Below are 15,309 nucleotides of genomic sequence, written 5' to 3'. Positions count from 1 at the left end.
ATGCCTAGATGAGGTTTTTTTCAAAGAAGATATTTTTACATTTGTCCTGTCACATGCAGAAGATAATCAGCTATTTCTTTCTCTCCAAACCCCAGATGTTTACATCTAGAAGTGTTTGTAGATTTGTTTTCCTTCATTTGCTTGGTTGGAAAAAAAAATTTATATTGATTCTTTTATTTATGTTGGAGTAAAAGACAGGATGCAGAATAGTTTAATATGGGTGGGGGATTCTACCTGTATATACAACCAGTTAGACTTGGAGAGCATCATATCCCAGTGCAGTATGATGGAAAAAAGGTGTGAAATCCTGGATCCAGACACATCAGTAGCAATATTTCCTTTAGTTTTAATTTTTATTACATGTGAATTATAGAATCATTTCAAGAGCAAACAGTGACTTCTCCAAAAGAGGTCCCTTTTTTGAGTCTCTCCAAATTAGAAGCAATATTCCTCTAGTTCAACGCTCAACCACACCAGCAACGATTGCATTTCTATCTGTGGAGAAACCTTCATCACCTTTGGCTCTGAGGTTGCTTGGGTTTCCATGAGCAGTTCCCAAAATGTGGAGGGGGTGGGATGGTGAGGAGCTGTGCTGGGGAGGATCTCTGGGAGGTGACATGCAGATCGTGTCTGGGCTCGCGTGGCCTGGCTGATGCCTGCTGCAGAAGCTGTGCACTTGAGGCATCTCCTGACAGCTCTCCCGAGGCTTTGCAGAAATCTCCATGTATGTACACGTATGTGCCCTGACAGCCATTGTCTCCACTCAACAGATGTCTGCAGGTTGAGTGAGGATGATGAAGGTGAAGTGGCACAGCTGCAGACCCTGGTACCCACCGGCTCCCGATGCTGTAACGTGGCAAATCACCCCTCAGACCTGTAGGAAGGAAGACTCTCTGCTGAGAAACACGGCTCCAGGCGAGCCCTGCAGCCAGTCTATGCTTCCATGACATGAGGATGGGCATCTCCAGCTGCCCTTGATTCGCAGGCTCCTCACCCCGCCATCCCAGCCGCAAGAGCGCATTTGCATCAAAAGCAACTGGGTGAGTAATACCTGCCTCTGCAGACATCAAATGCTGCGAATATTTTTGTGGTAAACCTGTTGCTGTTCTGGGCAGGGAGGATGCACTTTACTCCGAAAGCAAAGGATGAAAGCCTTTGCGGCAACGGCTCCGCTTTGAAAGCGGCTGAGCCCAATCGTCTGCACAAGCAACTGTTTGATTATCAGAATAACTCATCTGCCAAAGCTCTTCACACCGCTGCCTGCCCAAAACCCAGCCGGCACGCTGCAGCCTCGCAGCCTTGCTGGTGCTGCTGGGTATCTTCATCTTCCTCTGGCAACACGCTGCTGTTAATTGCAATAATGTTGTGGATTTAAGGGATTTGCTTGTGCAGGGTGGCACACAGTGTGAGGGGGGGAAACCACCGTTGGATGGCTAGTCTGTATCTGTGACCTGAAATCGGTGTTTTTGCCCAATTCCTAAGCTACAGGTGTGCAGTGATGGAGACCTGTGGCTGTCATCACAGAACTGGGTCTAAGAATAAACTAAATTTGCACCTTGCATATTTTATTGGTAGATGAGATCACTTTTCCAGAGCCAGGCGGTGGATATGGCTGATGGACAGACTGTGGACCTGGGTGCTGGGTTGTTCTTCGCTTTGGCCGTTGCTGGAGCAAAACTTTGTGCTTCTGTTGTCTTACATGGAGATAACAATACTGGCCCCTGGATTCCAAGTGTTATTAAGGAGCCACGTTATTATTATAATAATTTTACAGGCTTCCTCGAGGAGTGTGTGCACTTGCAAGAGGGAAGAAGAAACCATACAGGAGGATTTTCTCCTATATATGCTGAGGAAAGGGATTATCTGTGAAACAGCCAGCAGTTCTTATTTACTGTGAAAATCTGAATCTCGCTCTTGATTTTCCCATCGAGACAAAATGCAGGCATTTGGTTAAAATGGTAACTTAATGCTCCAGAGGTTTAATTACCGCTACTATAATCAGAATCAACACAGTGCGGTCTGCAGCTCCCAGCTCCAACAAGAGATGCAGCTCCACAAAGCAGTCGGTAAAAAGCAGATGTATCGCATGCACTCAGATTTTGTGGTCCTTCCCGTAGCTGGACTTACAAATTTGCAGTTGCTAATAGTTTTCTTTTGAACCTCAGGTTCTTCCTTAGCTATCATCAAACTCCAGAGCTCCTAATTTCTACATTTTAACTTTCCCTGTGTATAATTTCTATATAGGTGTGTGTGGTACTGAATTAAGGGAGTTCACAGTACTGGAAACTAAATTTCCAATTTTTTTTTGTATCAACAGGAAATATTGGTCAGAACTAGTTTTAACAGTGGTGATTACTGAAACTTTATAAGGGCCTTAGAGAAAAGTGTTAAGAAGGCAGATAAGTTTTTCTGGACCGTGGCTGATGGATCCCTGGCATGGGGCTCTGTTCCGTGGGATGGATGATGGATGCTTCTCTGTTGCAGTTCCTGCTGCTTTTCTTCTGTTTTCTTCTCCTGTTTCTGCAGGAGCTGTGGTAGCAACCACAGAAGTTGCTCTCAAGAAAAAAATAAAAAACAACAACTTTGCTAGAGTTTCTGCTCCCTGAGTGTGTGTTAATTTTTCTCGTCATCACCAGCCCCCTATAAAAAAAAAACACATTCTGCATCCCACCCTGGCTGCCTTGTGGAAATAAGAGAGACCCTATTACCAGTCCTTCTCCAAACAAAGCCTTGGCGTGGTTAGTGCCAGCGCTTTCCATCCAGTGCTAGTATTTGTTTTTCCATGCTCTTAATCTTATAAATTGAATCGAGTCTGATAAAAGTGACTTCCTGAATATTGCGTAACAGTTTGTGTCTGTCGGGGTGGAAGACAAACAAACCTGACCTTGACCTTGGAAAGTTTCCTCCCAGCAGGTAGGAGCTTCCAAAAGCCTGCGCTGGTCTGGGAAATGCTGGAAGGGGGGTCCTGGTCTTTGGGAACAGCAGCCAGGTTTCCCTGGCAGCCACCCTCTTCCCCTCAAAAAAAAAAGCTTTGGAAAATGCTTTGGGTCCTCCTCTGGGGAGCGGAGAATCCCCAGAAAGAGCTGCGGCAGGAAGGCAGCAGCATGTTCTTGCTCAGAAAAGGAGGCAGAGGAGAAATCCTGTCCATATCTGGCACAGTTTAGCCTCCAGGGATTAATTAAAGGCTTTTTCAGTTGTTCTTTCAAACCTCACAACATTCATCTCTGCCTCACTGGAGAGGGAAAAGGGAGAGGCATTTTCTCTGGTGAATCACCAGCCTGTTTCAATTTTCAGTTTTACACTGCAGTAATATTTTTTTCCTAAGGGAATAACCACAGGAAGGGCAAACTTTGGCTTCTCACCAGTGCAGCATTACGTCATTAATACGAGCTGGAAATCTGAGCGGTGGGTGAGACAAATGTTCCCTAAACTTCGCAATCCCTCTTTTTCTCAGTGCTTCTGGCCCCTCTTCCCTGCCCACGGGTAAGGCAGGTGAAGGTGTCGGCAGAGCTGGTGCGGGACAGGGGACTGGGGCACCAGGAGCCTGTGTGTGGTGATGCTACAGGAGCAGGGTTTGTCCTGCATCCTCCAAGATGCTGGCAGTGCTGGCTGCGGTGTTTTGTTTTCTGACCCCATTACCTATTCCAGTTTGGATTTCAGCTGCTTAGACTTGATTATTTTAAACTCCCTCTATCTGATTATCGGCATCGGCAGCCCAGCCGGGCCAGATATGGAGCTTCCTGGGGGATCCCCAGCAGCATCACAGGATGATTTCTCTCATTTATGCTCCTGGAGGAGCTGGCCAACAGAAAGATGGAGGGGGGCAGAGTTATGGAGATGGTATGTGGGAAGAGAGTATAGAAAAACAGCTCCCCCTGTGCCACTGCCTCACAAATCTGAGGAACTTTGCTGTGTGATCGATGACCTTGCTGCCCCAGGAGGTATTCGTGATGGGCACCACGGTGTGGGAGGATGCTTCTGGAAGCGGAGCGTGGCTGAGCAGCCCTGTGCAGCCCTCACAGAGCTGCCTTGCTCTTGCTTCTTGTTTTTTCTATTGTTATCGGAAAGCTGTCCTCCTCCTCCTCCTCCCCCCAGCAGGATGAAGAAGCCTCCAGCTGGCCTAGGAGGCTTATCAGCTCTGTCTGGCTGGGTGTTAACGTTCTATTTGCATAAGTACCTGTCCCCGTCATACACTGCTTGCCTTTGTGACTCACTGTGTTTGTTTATTTTTCCTCCAGTGGCCAGGCCTGTGGTGTGCAGCTCTCTGAGGTATGCCAGGGCAGATGCCACCACCCCCAGGCACCTCCCTTGCTCACCCGCTCCTCCTGCCCTGCGGGACCAGCTTGGCAATTCCACGTGTAACTCAGTGGGTCCTGTTTTCTCCTGGCTGTCAAGATAAAAATTAAACCAAGCCCCTTTCCTTTCACGCCTCGGCAGCTGCCCATGTGTCGCGGCTTCCCCTGGGACCATGGTATTGCAGGGAAGGGCGATGGGTCTGGGTGGGAGGCGGCATGGTGGATAACATGTGGTCTCCTCCCTGCTGTGAGTTGGGACCCTTAAAGTCCTGAACTTGGGTCTCTGCTCCAAAGGCAGAGGCAGCCAGCGTAGCCTGCCAGATCGACTCTTCTGGGTCTGCTGTGCTAAAGCAAGCATCACTACAGAGGAGGCCATGGAGATGATGAGAGGGCTGGAGCACCTCTCCTGTGAGCACAGGCTGAGAGAGCTGGGGCTGTTCAGCCTGGAGAAGAGAAGGCTGCGGGGAGACCTTAGAGTGGCCTTCCAGTGCCTAAAGGGGGCTACAGAAAGATGGGGAGAAACTCTTCAGCAGGGCCTGTTGTGATGGGACAAGGGGTGATGGTTTTAAAATAGAGGGAGGTATGTTCAGATTAGACACTACAAAAAAATTTTTTACAATAAGGTGGAGCACTGGCCCAGGTTGCCCAGAGAGGCGGTGGATGCCCCATCCCTGGAAACATTCCAGGCCAGGCTGGACGGGGCTCTGAGCAACCTGATCTGGTTGGAGATGTCCCTGCCCCTCACAGGGGGGTTGGACTGGGTGGGCTTTAACCATCCCTTCCCACCCTAACGATTCAGCTCTGCTCTGAGTGTTGGTCATGACCATGGAGTCACCTCCTCAGGTAGGAGCCAAGCAGTCATGTTTCTGCTCATTAGCTCCGAAAGGTTTTTCCATCCTTAATAAGAAAGTCATTAATGCTAAACTCCTGCCAGGTACGATGGATTTGAAGATTCTAACCACTCTGAAGAGGGTATGTGTTGCATATACAATGTGTTAGTCTTGGCATGCAGGAATTCTTGCTGCAATGGTTGTCTGCCACTGTGGAGCTCACAAGAAAATGGCTCAGGGGGATGTGGGGCTCCTCAGCATCCTGGCAGTACCAGTTAAGGGTAGCCTGTTCTCAAAGGGCAAAGGTAAATTGAAATAAATATCTGGTACATCCTCTGCGGAGGAGTCCTAGGAGATGAAGGACTGGGTGATTTATCCAGTCTTCGTGCTCTTGTTGCTGTGATGTTTTACAAATACAGTGCACAACCTTGAGATCCTCTGTGCTTGCAGGAGGGCAATGCTCAGCGCGGGATCCCCTCTGCCAGCACTACCGGTACTGAAGGATTCTCCTCTGAATGTGGCTGAGGAACCTGTGCTGCTCGTGTTATACTTCCCCTCCAAGGCGGCTGAGACACTGAATCAGCTATCCATCCATTCATCCATCCAGCCACTTCTCATATGTCCAACTTATTTTAGACACATGTCCAGCATTCATCATACAAAGTGCTTTTGACAACACACCAGCTGAGCCGTGCCAGGCGTGCATTGCTCCTTGACCGGGAAGGTGGACAGAGGAAGCTGGGTGAGAAGAACGAGGGATTTGGCTCAGCTCAGCACATCCAGTCTCGGTTCTGACTGTGCTGCCTGGGGTGTGGTGTTATGGGGCAGACTGAAGAGAGATGAGCGAGTGTGGAAAGGTGGATAACCACCAGTTTGATATGAATGTGATCATTGAAGAGGATCAGTGGACTGGATTGTCCACAGAAAATGGCAGTGAGAGGAAGAAGCAGACAATACACCACGTGAGCCATCCAAGAGGTGGCTAAAAGAGGAGCAGAACCACAAAAGGATAAAGTCATGAAGCCAAGAGAAGGCTGCAAGAATCCTGTTCCTTCCTTTAGAGGAACAGTGCCCAAGCTTCCAGCTAAGGCAGACTCGGTGGCTGTTCTTGGAGGTACTCGAGAGTGGCAAACCCACTCTGCCTTCCACAGTTGACCTGAAAAGTGTCTGATTTGTGACCAAAACTCAGATGCCCCCATTTTCACATCAAGCACTATGGGATGGGATCCAGCTGCCGATGGGGCGTGGAGCTTGCTCAGCCAAGTTCTTTGTTGATCTGCATGAATGGCAGCGTGAGCCTCGTTTTTAGACCCGTTCTAACAGAAGACAAAGACTAGATCTTCGGATTTCAGAGGAGCAGAAGGTGGAGATCTTGGATCAAAAATCTTACTTACTGTCCCTCTCTCATAGCCGTTTGTTTGTCGTGCTAATAAATAGCGCTGGACATGCATGGCTGGAGCCAAACCCCAAAGAAGTCAATAGGAACTGCGAGGTGCTCCATCCTCTGAAAATCAGATTGTGTGTTCCTGTGACTAAAGGTCGCTTTCAGAGCCAGCTCTCAGGCTGGTTTTCAGAAGCTGGTATTCAAGCGTATTGTGTTGGGTCCTGGCTATAATCAAACCTGGTGAATTTTCTTGAAATATTGTGAAGTACCTCAAGAAACTCCTTGCTTTCCATTTTTCTCTTTTCCTCAAACACATTAACAGCTGATTTCTCCTTCTGGCCGTTCCTAGGCCTTTCTGCACCTCTGTCGCCGGTCCCATGTCCCACGTGCCTCCCTCTCTGCTCGCTGCATCCCGGCTGAGTTTGCTGCTTGTGAATATCGCTGAGGCGATGGAGTGTTTGTGTCAGCCCCCCTACGGTTAAACCCAACCCCGTAAGCAAATGCTCGTCATTTTATTTATGGCTTTTGGATGAGATAATGGTTTTCCATTTTGAAAAGAAAGCTCTCTACCTCAACATTTATTTTCTCTAAATGTCTTGGCATTTATATTGCAACAGGAGACTGTTCTGTGACATTATCTGATAAATATCGTGTTATACAGCTGCAATTTACAATGCATATATTTTTAACACTGCTTCTAAGCTAAATTAAATGCTTCTAAAATATGGTACTTATGGAAAACAAATGCCTGTTCTAGCAATTTTGTTTTTCAGGGTACACTATTTTCTTAAAAGCAGATACCATCTTTATCCTGTCAGGCAGTAAATTATGCACTCGCACTTTCATAAACTCTCCCCTTGGGAACTTAGTCAATGAAATGGAAATGTCTTTTTCACACCCTCCAACTCCAGAGAAATACAGGGAAATAGCCAACTTGGTTATAAACTGAGTGTCTAGAGGGAATCTGTGTAAAATGTGGATTAATGCAGTCTTGATGCATGTATTGTTTAGCATCTGTACCGTTCACTCAAATGGCACACTGAATTGTGACTTGGATCTTTAAGTATTTTTTTTTTAATTGGGAGTGTAATTGTGTGTTCTGTGATGCAGTGGGGTCTGCAGGTAGGAAGCTGCTGGCACCTGGCTGTTAACCTCCTCCCAAACCAGGGCAGCTGCAGAAGGAGGAGAAGTGCTGGCCTCCTCAGGGGAGTAAAACACAACTGCTTTCACACCTGGGTGGATCCTTCCCTGGGGTGGGAGTGGGCAGGATGAGGGTATGTCACGGCATGTCCTGCCTTTGGGATAGCCCTTCCCAAGGGAGAGAAGAGGTTCTGAGGCAGCTGGACTAGGCGATCCTTCTAGGTCCTTTCCAACTGAAGTACCCAAAATCTTCTTTTTTTTCATCATCCATCACCCAGAAGTACAGAGATTGATCATAATGGTCAAATGTCTTCATAGTGGAACTCCAAGGGGTCTGAGGAGCTGTACTATCCCATCACCGCATATAGCCTGGAAAGTTTGAAATGCCTACAAAATGGGAGCAAAGGAATGAAAGAGAGGAAGCGTGCTGCTGGGGGTCTGCTGTGATGCCCAAGGGTCCATCCGAAGCCCGAGGAGTCTGCAGGAGCAGGAACTGTCAAAAAAAAAAAAAAAAAAGGAATCTTGAAATTTGGCAGAAAAAAATTCAGTGCACAAAACCCAGCATCTTTGCACAAAGCCACTTACGGATGCATTCCTTAAAGGTAATCCCTTCAGACAGAGAGAGGCTGCCATTTCTTTGAAAGACATTAAAGCAGCTGTTGCTGGAACACAGAATTTCTGAGCTATCCATCAAGGGATGGATGTTTGTAATGCTATATTGTTTACAGTTTATTCTGATACCAAATTTCTAGCTACTGAAGGTAATTGAGACTGCAAACAAAATCTCACCATCCACTGACCTGCCAAATCAAATTTTCTTCTCCTGCAAGTAGAGTATTTTTGCCTTAGCTTCAGAGAAAAAGAATTATGCAGAATGAATGAGAAAGAGAGGGGATTAGTTTATATAATGACCATAGCAGCCATCTCTCCCTTGATCTCTCTGTAGTAGTTCATCCTCGAAGATGGGAGTGATGATTATTGTAATTTAGAAATGAGCTTGTTCTTTTTCCTTCTCCTGCATCTGCTTACTACTTTCTAAATTAACACTTATTTTAATAAAAATGAAATATCCTGATTACAGCTGGGGTAGTGGAGGACCCTATGTGGGATACAGACGCAGCAAGATTTGTAATCGTCTTTGTGCTCCCCTCCCGAAACTGCTCTGGTCCTTGATAGAAATTAAAGTAGCCACGAGGCTGTTCTGATGACTTCTGGCTACCAGAGGCCTCAGCAGAGGGTATCTGAGGCAGGAAAGCAGCAGCCATGTGTCTCTAGCACCATTCTCAAGTTGTGTAGGATCACCATGAGCTTTCTGGCATCAGAGCATCTCCCAGCCTTGTGGTGGTTCGCCAGCACCCAGCTTCGGGCTGGGTAGGTATTGCAGCAGGAATGGGCTGAGGGAGCTGAGCTTTCTTCCCAGTTCCTCGTGAGCTAACACTAGTGAATAGATTGTTTCTGAAGATCTTCAAAACGACATGGAATTTTTGTTATATTGGGAGTCTACTCATGCTCCCTTGGACCTGTCTGGTGCTGCCATACACCAGCAATCAAACTTGATGCCAACAAGGCAACTGGGATTTCCTCTTCCTCTCCTGCAAGGTCCACCTGCACTGAGATTTTCACTGGTGGTCGTCTTTAATAAAACTTCTCAACTTGAGAAGTTTTATTAAACCAAAGTGTTGGGAGATGAACTATTTGAGACACTTGTTCTCCTGAAGTTCCTTCAGCAGCTTTGCAATCATAGTTCACTCCCAAAATCAACCTGTTCACACCCAGTCACCAGCACCCCGCTCCCCCAGAGCCTGGCGGCACCGAGGGCAGTGGAAGCAATAACTCCAGTGGCACTTTGGGGAGACTCAGGTTTAGCGGTGGGATTTAACTCTGCAGAACTCACACAAAGCTCATAAAGACTCCATCCTTCGCTTAAAACCATCCGTTAATTCTACTGAGGTGCTCAGCATAGAAAGGTTGCCTATATTTTTCTTTTTAGGCTTGCAAAAATAAGCACCGGTGAATGCAGATGAAAGGAAAACGTTGCTGGTTCCTTCCCTGGAGATCGTATTTCTTACTTGTTGCATAACTGCTTATTTTAGCATCAATCAGCCGAGCCTTTGTTGTGTAGACAATTCTGTCCTTTTAGAGGATTTGTGCAGTATTTCTTCCAAAATGCCTTTTTTTTTTTTGTTTTTATTAGTAGATTTATTTCTTCTCTTAGCAAATGCCAGCTGACAACACCCTGTCAGAGCTCTTCATAAGTGTTACATAAATGTCATGCTATGTAAACGGAGCATGATATGCATCATATACATGACCTCTCGGTAGAACCGTCCGTGAGGTGCTCTCTCTGGATTTCATACGTATGTGGTACATGTATGCATTTGTATACAAGTTTGGTTTAAGTGTGCACATATGGTAGCCAAAAATCTGTTACGCACCCGATTGCTACCGCCTGGGAAAGGACTCAAAATGCAGGAATGTCCAAATTCTGGTTGCCAGTGCAACTTATTCCATGCCCTTTTGCTGAAGCAGACCAAGTTTTAACTGCATGTTTGGATTTAGTTGCATGTCACGTGGCAGGCAGTGCGTGAGATGGTCAGCGAGGGGCTCAGCGACGCCGGCTTGTTCCCATTGTTCGGCACACGATCCTAGGCCTGAGCTCAGCGCATTATTCAGATGTCTGACCGCTTTTTTTGATTTTGCAGAGATGAAAAAAAAAAAAAATACAGCTCCAATATTCCCGTGTGCCATTTTCCAAGCAGAATGAGGTGCTCCTCTTATGCATGGCAAAAATGCATGGAGGTGGAGTCTCTAGGGATGCTGTGGACCTGCTGTGCGCAACCCACCTGCAGTGAGGAACTGATGCGTGTACCTGGATTTTGAGCCACTGTGAGCTCCTTTAGAGTCACTGTCCAGAAATCCTGGAGAAACGACCAGAAGGGTCGTAAGTGCTGCCCCAGACCAGAGCAGGGACGTTGGCGGGTTCCTCTGAAGACGGAATTACTTTCCTCGTGGATTTTTCTACAGTACTTTCCACTACGCTGCACCAGTACTTCAGCACCTCCATTAATCCTCCCCAAACACCCCTTTTGAAGACGGGCCAGGGTGACACATGCATGGATGAAGGTCAGTTTTGACTAATTCGGGGTACTCCATCTGAGAAGCATAATGTCTGCTTTTTTAGAGCATTTAACATGATGCAGCACTTCATACATGCAAGCACAGCACCCGCCGCTTCCAGCTGTACCAAGATGGATGTCAGCAATTCAGGTTTCAAGCTACGCACCCGCAACGTGGGCAATAAAACCGTCAGCATCCCAAAGTTTGGGTTGATGACTTTGTTAGCGTTACACAGCCTGTGGCAAGGGCAAGGAGAGAATCCTCTCCTTTGGGAGAGTTTTATCCTGTCCTTGCAGTGGGGCTGCGTCTGTGTCTTGCAGCCCTTGCGTTGCTCCGTGGGCAGTTTTTGGTTCTGTGGATACGATGAGGATCTGGCCAAAATTTGTTTCCTCTTTGACTTACAGAGCAGGTCCATGGCATGCAGGTGTCATATGGAAATGTAATTAAGAGCCGTATTAGAATACGCGTGCACCAGAAAGTCTCCATAAATCGGTACGGAATGCCTCGCTTTGGTCGTTTCTGATGTTCTGACCGCGTAACACAGTGACCTTCAAAACATCCCTCAGGGCAGCCTGTGCGCATAGACGGGGTGGGATCTACGGGTGAAGTCCTGGCAGCGATGGCCCTGGGTGCTGGAGCAGCAGGGCCAGCACCCACCATGGTACCTGGAGCTGGCGGGGACCGACAGAAAGGGGCCGTGCTCACGTGTCCCGCTGCTCTTGTACTACCAGAAAAGGCTTTTTTAATTAGAGGCTGAAGTTTCCCATTCCCTGGGGGGCTACTGAGCAGGCTCTGAGCAGCAGTTGCCCCCAGAGCAGCATCTTGAGAGATGTCAGCAGCCAGAACCAGGCATGTTTTTTGCCGTGTGTTGTGAGCCACTCTCCTTTAAAGACTGGCAACATGATTAATTTGGGTGGGTTTATCTAAAAGACCATAAAGGGCAGCCTTGTGCCAAGTTTCAAGACCCTGATTTCAGGGTTACAGTCCAAAAAACCACAGCAAGCCCAAGAACCCCCACAGGAAGGCTCCTCTCCTCCTCTGCTCTCATCCTTGGAAGAGCCCAAAGGACTTGGAGCGTTCGGCAAATGTCCGTACAGGTTGTCACGGCATAAAGTTGCAGCCTAATTCATTCAAGTTTGGGAAATTATGAGGAGCCAGAATGGGGGGAGCATCTGAATGCCTTAGGTGTGGTGGTTTGAGCTGTGGTCTCCATGGGTTTTAAGAACTGGTAGCTCATGGTTTTAGAGCTGACAGGCTTAATGAATTTAAGAGATGATGGCAGACTGTGATTGAAAGATCATCTTTAACCTGAATTTTAATCTTCTGCAGCAATGGTTTAATACAGCGCAAGGCAACTTCTGCAATTTGTTTTCCTGTAGAGCCTCCGACTGTTCGGAGAGACGTATGCTGCGCAGACCGCTCCATCCAATTATTATTATTTTAATTTAAGAAAGCGTTTCTATCTCGGCAGCCACACCATTGCTGGGGTGGAATTAAAAACCAGCAGGATGTGGGCAGCCCTGAGCCCGCAGCATCCCTTTGGGGGTCACCCCGGGGGGCGGCCGGGACCCGCGGAGAGGATTTGGGGGGGGGGGGGGGCACAGCCACCACACCCCCCCATCCCCAGGGGCTTCGCTGCTGCAGCCGCATCTCCAGCCCGGCCGTTACTCGCCCTTCCGCGAAGGCTGCGCGCTTCCAGAGCGGCCGCCTGTGCCGTGCCCGTGCCGGCCCGCGGAGCAGCGCGGAGTTTCCGCGGCGATTCCCACGCCGCCGGCCCGCCCCGCGGAAGTTTGCCACGCGGGGAGGTGGGGTGGGGGGGTGAAGGAGCTCCGCACCGCGGTCCCCGCCCGCTCCGCGATGGGCAAGAACCGTCTTTTTGACGCAGGAGAAATGGCAAATTTTAAGTACGTCATTAATATGGCGCCAAAAGGGTTGTTTTTTTTTTTTTTTTTAAGTATAAGATTTTTTTTTTTTTAAGGTTGCAGCAGCGGCCCCGTGTACGCCTGTGCACAGCGCGGGGAGGAAGGGGGAGAGAGGAGGCAAAAGAGTGGGGAGCGTGCGTGGGTGTGAGCGAGTGGGGTGGGGGGGGGGGCTGGGGGTGTGTGCGGGACCGGCGGGACGGCTGCGGGGCTACCGGTCGTGCGGGGCCGGGGCTGCGGGCAGCGCCATGGGCGGGGGGTGAGGAGCGGCGGCACGGCCCGGGATGGGACCCGCGCTGCCCGCACCCGGCCCTGCCGCTGCGCGGGGCGGGGGGAGAGGGAGCCGGAGGGGAAGAAATTGAAGATTTGAAGGGGAAGGGGGGTGGGGGGGGGAGAAGCACCGCCACCATTATCCGTCCCCGCTCCGAAAGTCGCTTCCCCGCCTCCCAGCCGGAGCCGGGGCGAGGAGAAGGCTGAGGAAGTGCGGGGTATAAAAAAAAAAAAAAAAAAAAAAAAAAAGAAAGAGAAACAGGGCTGGCCCGGCCGCGGCGGAGCGGCCATCTCGGCTGGGAGCGGGGGCCGCAGCCATGGAGTTCCCGGGCGGGAGCTCCTGAGGAGGGGCCCGGCCGGCGCGGCCCCGGCGATGACACCGGATTGAGGCGGCGACGGGGGGCTTCTCCCGGCCGGGGACTGCGGGAGCATCCCCCCGCCCCCCGCCCCCTCCCCGCCCGTAACCCGAGAGACAGCCTCAACTCCGGGAGGACACGCTCCTGGCCAAGGTAAAGGCTCGGCGGGGCTGGCGTCGCGAACGGGCTTATTTTGCAGCGGATGCTTATTTTGCAGCTCCCCCTGCTTCGCTTGCATTTATTTTTTTTTTTTTTTTTTTGTAATTTTTTTTTTCTCCCTCTCCCCCCCTCCCCGCGAGGCGGGGGGATGTGCAGCATTTCCAGGGGTGGATCGCGCATGTTGGTCACTTAAAGTGTAACGAGGGAGGCGGCGGGAATGTAAACAAGAACTTTTAAAAGGGTCGCCTCGCAGCTTCGCCTTTTTTTTTTTTTAATTTTTTTTTTTTTTTTTAAATTTCCCAAATTAATGACTGCGGCAGAGCTTGCCCCGCACCCTGCCCGCCCCCCCGGCTCCTCGGGGGGACGTGCGGCACCGGGAAAGGGGTGGAAGGTGGGGGGGTGTGTGTGGGGGGGAATGTGTGTGTGCTCCGCGGCCGGGCAGCCGGTTTGGGGGTCGGGGAACGGCGGACGCTACGCGGGGAGCTGCGCGGGCGCGGAGCGGGATGGCGGTACCCGGGGGCGTGGCGGCTGCCGGCTCCCGCCTGCCCTCCCTTCCCATCGCCGTTCCTCGGGGCTTCCCCCCCCCACCTCCCCGCATCACCCGGGCCCAAAAACATCCCCGGTGGCGGCTTCCCCCCACCCCCCCACCTCCTCGGGGAAAGCCAGCGGCACCCGCGCCCGCTCCGGCCCCTTCCCCACCTGCCCGCTTGGCTTTTGGGATGCAGGGGGGTGGGGAAGGAGCTTGCAGAGGGGCTGGAAGCCCCTTACCCACCCACCCCGACCACCCCCCCCCCCCACCCGGGGCTGCTCCGCTCCTGGGGATGGGGGCAGCGAGTTGGAAGTTGGGGAGCGCTGCAAGGTGGGGGGATGCTGAATGATGAAGCTCGGGTGCAATTAGAGGGGAAAAAAAATATATATATATTTATATATCTCCATACCTGTACATCCTGAGCGCTTTCTGAGTGCCAAGGGAAGGATGGCATTCGCAGGGAAAATTCCCAGCTCCTTCTCTCAGCACCCACAGCAAAAATTGTTTACTTACAGGTTTGCGCCCGGACCCTCCTACCGCTGGGACATTTCTAAGAGGGGATTTTGCTTGGGGGAGGGTGGGGGGAGAGGAATAAAAATCAATTATCTCAGCCTTTCTCCCAGGGGTGAGGAGCCCGGCTCTTAGGAATGGTGTTTGACCTTTAAGCATTTATTGGCCACTGAGGTTAAAATAAGCTTGAGATAGAAGTAAAAATAGCTTGCAGAAAGGTTAAATCAAAGGTTAAAATTGTTTTTTCCTAGGAAAATTGAGGCTGGCGTCCAAAAAAGAAGGCTTGGAGCAAAGGATGGGAGGGTACACGTTGGGTCTGTCGGAGGGGGGAGATGCAGTTCAGTTAAAGGCTTGGGGGGCTGCTGGTGGAGTTTGACACCAAGTTCTGGAAGTTGGTGGATAGGGGGTCCTCAGACGAGGGTATTTAAAATCAGCTCTGCTCTTTGCCTTCTTCTGGGTCTTTGGTACAAAGTTTGGAGCGCCCGTAGCTCCTGTTGATTTTCCTCTGAGTTACGGATGCTCAGAGACCTGCGGGATGGGAGCCCGTGTCCCTGCCCTTGTCCCGTGTCCCTGCCCTTGTCCCGTGTCCCTGCCTGCTCCCTCCTACCCAAAACCAGGGTGGCCCCGGGTGCCCGCAGTAACCTTTCTGATTCCCTGTGCTCTGCCTGGGCTTGCTGCAGAAAAAAAAAAAAAAAAAAAAGGATAATTAGAGGGGAACAAGTCAGCAGAGGCAAGCAAAGTTATAAATGTGAGTAGTGAACAAAAAAAAAAAAATCCCCTTGTAGATGTGGAAGAAGGCA

At 50.0% G+C, this 15,309-nt stretch overlaps 1 protein-coding gene and 1 long non-coding RNA gene across 5 annotated transcripts in view; one reads left to right on the top strand and one right to left on the bottom strand.

The window, feature by feature from the left end:
* Positions 1–326: 326 nt before the first annotated feature.
* On the bottom strand, positions 327–14,515 carry LOC147599009 (uncharacterized). 2 transcript variants are annotated; one of them, XR_015260150.1, is made up of 3 exons: positions 14,409–14,515; positions 5,349–6,981; positions 327–2,555 (listed from the first exon to the last, which is right to left on the bottom strand). It is a non-coding gene; the product is annotated as an uncharacterized LOC147599009 (long non-coding RNA). The 2 variants fall into 2 exon arrangements; XR_015260151.1 differs by lacking the exons at positions 5,349–6,981; positions 14,409–14,515 and adding an exon at positions 4,215–4,589.
* The window catches only part of JADE2 (jade family PHD finger 2), a 73,139-nt gene continuing 64,856 nt past the window's right edge, over positions 7,027–15,309 (top strand). The window contains exon 1 of one of the 3 annotated variants that reach the window (XM_086759194.1): positions 7,027–13,464. The gene's annotated coding sequence lies outside the window, so the exon portion shown is untranslated. The remainder of the gene's footprint in view (positions 13,465–15,309) is intronic. The other 2 variants (XM_086759195.1, XM_086759193.1) reach the window with 2 other exon arrangements.

The sequence above is a fragment of the Chlamydotis macqueenii genome, chromosome 14 (genome assembly GCF_036417535.1).
Source record: "Chlamydotis macqueenii isolate bChlMac1 chromosome 14, bChlMac1.mat, whole genome shotgun sequence".
Taxonomy (NCBI): Eukaryota; Metazoa; Chordata; class Aves; order Otidiformes; family Otididae; genus Chlamydotis; species Chlamydotis macqueenii.
Note: the sequence above shows the minus strand (reverse complement) of the source record. Positions and strands in the feature narration are given on the sequence as shown.